The 8,065-nt window shown below is 36.2% G+C and overlaps 1 long non-coding RNA gene across 2 annotated transcripts in view; it reads right to left on the bottom strand.

The window, feature by feature from the left end:
- Window positions 1-8,065, bottom strand: part of LOC111729867 — a 62,451-nt gene that overhangs the window by 6,066 nt on the left and 48,320 nt on the right. For both annotated transcript variants that reach the window (XR_002776432.1, XR_002776433.1), the window contains one exon: window positions 2,444-4,389. This is a non-coding gene — a long non-coding RNA (uncharacterized LOC111729867). The remainder of the gene's footprint in view (window positions 1-2,443; window positions 4,390-8,065) is intronic.

The following is an 8,065-nucleotide window of genomic DNA, read 5'->3' as shown; positions in this document are numbered from 1 at the left end:
ATATATCCCAGGCACTCATTTAATTCTCACAATCGCTCTATGAAGTAGATATCCCCATGTTACAGATGATAAAGCTGAGACGGAGTTACATAACTTTCCCAAGGTCATACAAACTAACAGAGCCAGGATGGAAGTTGGGCATCCATCTCTGGAATCTGTGCTCCAGGTCACTCTGTGGCATCACCTCTTCTTCTATACAGGCTACTATATTTACATATTAAGCATACCATATGTTGCTATTTATGTTTAAACATTTATTTTCTAATGTTGCTCTCCATAATGACTGCAATTCATAACCCTGGCTTAAATTTCTTTAATTATCTAATCAGTTCAGTTGCATTTTTGGCTTTTATTTCTTTCTGCACAGAATAATCGTGATGTTAGACTTTTTTCAGTTTCTTCATTAAATTACTCAGACAATAAACATTCATTCAGCACATAACGCAAATATTATCTATAACCCACTTTGCTAAGCATTGGGGGAGTTACAAAGACTCTACTAAAGCTGACGAATAAAGGAGGGTTGGTGTAATGGATTAAGGCTGACTCAAGTAACACAGCTAACTTGACTACAGTTCAGGATAAGGTATTACCATAAAATAGGTGAGAAGCACTGTAGGAGTTGAAAGAAGAAATTCATTTTATCGGGACAGAGATCAAGAAAGATTTATGAAGGAAATGGAATTGAGATGAAATTAAGGTTGTCTCGAAGAATGAATATTTGCTATCAGAAATGTGACATTCAGAAAGGACCTTAGAGATATTGTACCTAATTCTCTCATCTTGAGATAATAACAAGAACCAGAAATGTTAACTGATTTCCCAAGGTCATCTGTAACTCCTGCTTCAATTCCAAACCAAAATGCTTGCTTAGTACTTTTTTCAAATAGTTTTGACAGATTGTCCTGAATTCAGTATTTGTTACCTTGCTTAAATCTTAGATACTCCTAAGAGGCAAATAAAATAAAACAGCTCTTTAGTAATTAGTAAAAATAATTAAGGAAAAGTAATGCTGATTAGGCAAATCTGAGGTAGAGCCTGACAGATTTAGTGCCAAATCAGGCTTGGAAGAGAAGAAGAAGTAGCAGATGGAGTTTTGTGGTAGTGATGACAGCAGGTGGGAAACAGGTAATAGCAAACAGATGGGCCTCATAATATAGAAAGACCACCAGCATCACATTTTCCACTGCTTTGTTCCGACATGGTTATAAGATTCAATATAGTTCACTGAAAAAGTCTTACTAAGCACAAATTCTTACAAAGGTATAATGTGAGGTGTTATCAAAGGAAAGTATTAAAATAAAGATGTTTCTGTACACTGAAGCTCAGAAAAGTAGGAAATATAAAACAAGTACAAAAAGATGGCAATATCAGGCAAAAGAAGACAAATAAATGCTATAAGAGAAATATATAAAGCATTCATGGAGAAGATAACACTCAGGATCAGTGTTGTCTGTAAGGGTGAAAAGGTCAGAAAAGCAAAGGAAATTCTCAAGATAAACCGAAGATCAGAGGCAGGTAAATGCTGGAGAGGATTTGCTTAACTGCCAATGGCAAACAATGTAGTTATAGACAGACAAACACATGTCATGGGAACCGATATAATAAGGTGGTCCCATAATTATCAGTATGGGATTGGGAACAGATCACTTAAACCTTTCTCAACTTTTATTTCTGCTTTTCTAAAGTGAGATAGTTCCTACATTCTTTTCCAGGTTTAGGAGTTAGTAATCTCCTAACTAGAGACTTGTTAATTGCTTAGATGAATATTTCCCAAAATATGGGACAGTATATGCTACAAGTGGAATGCAGATTTTAAGTGGTATATATGTAATATTTATGTTAATAATTACATAAGTTTTGTAGAGCTTCTTTCTGTTTAAAGTGTACGATACTGATTTCCATTTTTTTGTAGTGTTAGAAGTTTTTCTTTAAAACTTACACAAATTTGGTGTAAGGGAAAAATGTAATACCGAGTTGTAGAAAAACCTTAGGTATTTTTATTGATGTGTTGCAGTTCGATTCATACAAGGTTTGCAGTTCACACCATAATATAACTATGCTAAAAAATTTATTCATGGACTCATTCATTTATTATACAAGTATTTATAGAGTGACAACTGTGTAACCTCCTCTAGATTCAGTGGTGATAATTTGGTGAACAAAAACAAACAAAATCTTTACCTTCATGGAGCTGACATTCTGAGGTGAGAATGACTACAATAACAAACATGATAAATAATATAGGGTGTCAGCAGATGTTAAGTGCTAGAGGGAAAGAGTAGAGCAGGATAAGGGAGACAGGGTAAGCAAAAGGTATGTGTTAGATGAGGTGGTCAGGTAGGCCCATTGGAAAGGTGACATTTTATCAAGAATTTCAGAGAGGTGGGGGATCGAGCCCTGCGAATATCTAGGAAGAAGAATAATGTTGTGGTTTACTTACCACCAAATAAAATTGATGTTCCAAGAAAGTGTGTCTTAATGCTCCTCTAGAATCCTGCATCCTGAATTAATGCACATCATAGTCATGTCACCAACACCAGGGAACCCAGAAACTAGAGTATTTGGGAGGGGGAGGAGAGGAGAGGACAGAGGAGGTGTATTTCATGTGGAACGCGGTTAGAAATACTAGAGAGACATCCCATGGAGAAATCCAACAAGTTGTTGGAGATGTGGGTGTAAAATTTAGAGGTGAATTTGGATTTGAGGAAGTAAATTTTGGAGTCATTTCTATAACATTTAAAACTGTGGCATTACATAGAGAAAAGAGGTAAACAGAACCCTAGAAACCCCATTTCTGTAAGGGATCGGTGGTGGGGAGGAGGAGACTGAGAGAACATGTACTCATTGCTTTTAAGAGTCAAGCCTTTGACTGAGAGCAAAGCAGTTTGTGTGTGTTATATACTGATTGCAAAGGAAGTAAGCAGTGAATATGCAGTGAACTTATCTTTCAAGTTTTGTAGAAGAAGCTCTAAAGCATAGTGGTGGTGAAATGTGTGGTCTCTAAAGTTAAGAGAGACCTGAGTTCAAATATCCACAGTTTGGGTGTAGGTAACTTACGTCACGCTCTTCCTTGAGCAGGCCAGTGACACCTACATCACGAGGTTATGAGGCTTCAACAAGACCATGTATGTAAAGGTGCCTGCTGCAACACTTGGTAAGTGTTAGCAATTGTTTAAGTAAATAGATAACACTGTAGCTTAAAATAATAACAAAAGAACAGATTTTATAGCTGTATTTTAACTTATGGGAAATTTGAGGGGTTTTTTTTTTTTTGGTAGGGGGTATTATTAGTAGGAGGAGGAGAAAATTCAAGTATAAAAGAGCTTCCAGGATAAAATTTATTCTTACTTTTGCAACTATTACACAATTCTAATAAGATCAGTTACATTTTGCTCTTTAGTTACATATTTCTTACTCTTAAAAAAATAATAAAGGCTTTAATATGGACAATAGCTGTTCTCTGCAGAAAAATGCATACAAATGTACTAATAAATGGATCCAAAATTTGGAAATAAAGCAAAAGAATAACTGTCATTTCAAAGTTTGCTAGAGTAGTGTCTAACAAGCCTGAATTTAAGGGACGTAGCTTTGTATGATTTACTATTTATTATTAATCAGGTCCCATTGCTCTAAAATACATCTTAACTTGTAGAAATTTGAAGAGATGCAAATGATTTCTGTCCAGTTGAGGTGCAAATTATTTCTCTCCAAAAGAGAAGATAATCCCAAAGGCCATGCTTTGATTATCATGTGGTACATTAACCAGTTTTGAATCTAATTTAGCCAAACATTCCAGCTTTCTTTCTTTTACTGACCTCTTTTATTGATCTCTTGTATCTTTCTTTGAATTAACTTTGCCACCTTGCTGGTTCCCTCATTTATAAGGTAAGTAAATCTTTCTCATGCTTGGAGTTACATTTGTAGCTTTTAAAAAATTATGCCTTGGCAAACAATGTATCGGTTAGGGTTTAAGCAAAACCATATTTATATTTTATATATATATATATATATGTTTATGAAAAAAATATATAGTTAATTATAAGGATCTGACCTTATTGGACTGTGGGAGCTGGTTAAGAGGTCTAAGGAAGGATGTAAAGTTGTTTTTGTGTCTGGTGGTGGCACCTGAAGTCCACATAGAGGCGGCTGGGAAGAGAAGATGAATGTGAAGCACAGCAAGCGAAGACAAACAGAATGAAAAATAAGCCGGTGTCTTCAATCATGGAGCTAAATATGCATCTGGTCCAGGAGTCGGGGATGCCGATTTGGCAGGAGGACCTGGCAAGGGCGCAGCTGCTGCCCCAGACCAACAAGGCGGGCCTGCAGATAAGTAACACTATGCCTGAGTTCCAATAGTGCTTGGTACTCTGCACTCGCCTTTCAAGCCTAAAAAAATAAAAACGAAAACAAAAATAAGACAGTCGCTGTTCCACTTACACTTTCTCAATCTTGTATAAAATGCCTTTTGAGGTCCACACTAACCTGGAAATCAGCAGAGAAGGAATTCTGGAAAACACAGTTCCAACTTAGCCAAGTTGATACTCTCTAGAATCCATCAGATTTCTCCTAAGGTTTTGTGGGGTGGGGGTTCACAGACCCCTGAAAGCTCATTGATGGATAGCCTAGGGGTTGTGAACCCTGGGTTATTACAAATTTTTTCCTAGTTGCACATGATAATAGGAATTGTATCAATGACTCAGTGAAGAAAATGCTGCCTTCCAAATTTAGGCTTATCAGCATCAATGAGTTTTAACAGCTGGAAGAATCTATATATTTGACTTTCTAATGTACTCTCTACCCTGGAACAAAAATTTTGAGAAGGTCATCAGTCTTCTCTAGGTCTAAGGAGTCACATTCTTGATAATGTTCTTTTTTTAGTTTGTTTTGTTTTCCAAATTTTCAAGTAAATGCACATAGTTTTTTTAAATACACATATTCTTAGAGATTTATTTCATATGCCACTGACTTCAGTCACAATTAATTATATAAAAGAAATGAATATTTTTCCTTTGACATCTCATGTTTCAAGTATTTTTAAGCTATAGAATTGTATTGACGATATTGCTATTTACTTTGAATTTTTAAATTTCTTAAACACTGGGTACCTTTTCATTCTTACTCTAGTTTCTTGGTTTTGAGTCAATAGGAAGCATTTTAATTAGATTACCTCTTGAACTTTTAGCCAATCTTCAACTCCATAGAAAGGAGGCAGACCCTGGCCATCTGCTCAATGACAGTGGAAAGGCTCTCTATCACAGAGCTAGATAATAACAGCCAAGATATTGGGGATTTTTATGTCATGCTGCTTTATTGCTATGGGAATTTGGCTACTTTCCTTTCTGAGAACTGTTTTCACAGAGAAATTGCTTTGTGAGATTTTACTGAACATTTACTTTTCCATCGTCATTGGTTCTGAAAGCCTTACATCTTACAGTGGATATAATGACAAAAGTATACATGTGTATAAGTAAAAACAGAAATCTTTATCTTTTGACCTATTTTCAAATTTTTACCTGAGATATCATATTTTCTGGTGTTATAAAAATCATTATCATGAGGGTGAAAAATAGCAGTTGATGGAACTCTAATACCAGGGCAAAACATTATTTTAGTTTTTTAAAATTTATTTATTCAAAAACTATGTCCACTGAGAAAATAATTCTTATTACATACTTGGTTACAAAGCAAAAAAGAATGCTTAGGTTCTAGCCTTATGATCTATACAGAAAGTTTATTTTATGTGTGTTATTTGTAAAATTATATTTTTAATTTCTTAGTTTTTATATAGGATGACCTAATTTTAGTTGTGAGTCATAAATTTATACATAGCACAGCACCCAACAATAGGCAATAATAAATACTTGCTGAATGGAAAAGAAAGGAACAAATGAATGAATACATACATTTATAATGCTGTATTTGTCTGTTTAGAAACCTAGTTTCTAACATCGGTTAACATATTTACTACTAAAGCACCTTCTCAAACCGAGACATAGCCTCTATTGTACCCTGATGCAGCACACGCTGCTGGTGTTCAGAGGTGCAATGCAAACAGTTCTTGTGGCCAGTCTATACCATTCTGCAAATAATCTGGGGTCCAGAAGTCCTGGCCCATCTTCAAGAGATCTCGCTAATTGTAGGAAACAAATAATATTATTACCATCACTGATGAGGACAAACTCACCTGAGGCCTGCTCATCATTGCCGCACCATAAAACTCTATAATGACTAACAAGACTTCTCATTTAAAAACTCATGAAATGTCTGCTAATCTTCTCTTCTGCTTTCCCATATTAAGACAGTTTACCATAATACACCCAAGTCTCCATAATTACTCTCAGTATCAGCTTCTGCTTTACCTCACTCTGCAATATCTTCATGTGTTATGATAATCTGAGCCTTCTTATACATTTCTATCCAGAAAATAACAGACAGAATTAGCTCTACAGAAATTGAGAAGGAATCACCGTTTGCCTTGTGTCGCTTACCCTTCCTCTATCCCATTTTCTACCATGTCTTGCTTTCAAGCTACAAAAATTCACCCTTAATTGGATATACGATTATCTTTTAAAATGTACATCTGGTAATCCCCCGCTTCCCAACTTTAAGTGGCTTGTCATTTCTCTTAAGGGAAAGGCCAGACTCTAACATGGTCCCCAAGCCTTGCATGCTCTTGTCACAGCCTAGCTCTCTGGCCCCATGTCTCTCGTCTTCCCATCGCCTCTGCCATCCGGCCACACTGGCCAGCTTTTAGTTCCTGGAAGGCATCCTGCTCACTCATGCCAGGAGGAAAGCCTTTGAACATATTGCTTTTTTTCCCCCCCTAATTGTGATAAGATACACATAACCTACAATTTACCATTTCAATCATTTTGAATAGACAGTTCAGTGATATTTTAGCAAATACACAATGTTGTATAACCATCGCCACTATCAAGTTCCAGACATTTTCTTCGACTCATACTTATTAGAGTTATTGCTCATTTTTCCCTACTCCCAGACCTTGCAACCACTAACCTAATTTCAGTCTCTATGGATTTGCCCGTTGGGGATATTTCATATAAATGGAATCATAGAATATGTGGCCTTTTGTGTCTGATTATTTCACTCGGTGTGTTGTTTTCAAAGTTAATTCATGTTGTAGCAAATATTAGTACTTCATTCCTTTTTGTGGCTGAATAATATTCTATTTTATGGGTATTTAACATACTGTTATTTTGCTAGAATGATTTTCCATCTTTTTGTCTCCTGTTCTGCCTTCAGCAGTCAGTTCAATGATCACTTTCTTAGAGAACTTCCCCTAGACCCCGCCTAGATGAGGACATGTGCATGCTTAGGCCTAGCTTTACCTTCTGCATAGCTCTTATCTCTGCCTGTAATTAAACACTCATTTGAGGGCTCTTTGATTAATGGTCTTCTTCCCAACTATAATCTAAGATCCAGGATACAAGAAATCATACCTGTGTTAGTTCTATAGTCTATCCCTAGTGCCTATTACAGGGCGTGGTCCATAAATAAACTTTTGTGAAATAAATGTTGCAAAATGACCTCTCACTAAAAAAGTATATCTTTCATTCCTAATGATGTTTTGAATCAGAACAGAAATAACACTGCTATGGAGAAATTCCACGGAGGAGTTTCCCCAGCCAGGAGTAAGAGGCAGCGTTTGTTCTAGGGGAGGGTTCCTTGCTGCTCTAACACCCAGTGCCTACTGCACCTGTAAGCTCAGCCCTCCAGTCACCATTCCATTCACTCTAATCTATCCTGCTTCTACTTTACCTGAACTCAAAAACAAGAGTATTTGGTTCCAACAGCACCTGTATCTTGTCACTAGAAAAGTAGTGATCTGCTTTAAGCAATTATCTCTCATCCATCTTTTCTCTCCAATATTTAAACCTGATTGAAATTTGATGAGTTTCTGTAATGCCTGCAACTGAAGCATGCTCTTCTCTGTAAATAGGATTGTAATTATGTGTTGGAATGTAATCTTCATTACCTCAATGATGCTATATCTTCCCAATCTTTTCCTGGTATTTGTAATGGGCTTAAAAGTAGTATTTCC

Source organism: Pteropus vampyrus, unplaced genomic scaffold, assembly GCF_000151845.1.
Source record: "Pteropus vampyrus isolate Shadow unplaced genomic scaffold, Pvam_2.0 Scaffold9, whole genome shotgun sequence".
Taxonomy (NCBI): Eukaryota; Metazoa; Chordata; class Mammalia; order Chiroptera; family Pteropodidae; genus Pteropus; species Pteropus vampyrus.
Note: the sequence above shows the minus strand (reverse complement) of the source record. Positions and strands in the feature narration are given on the sequence as shown.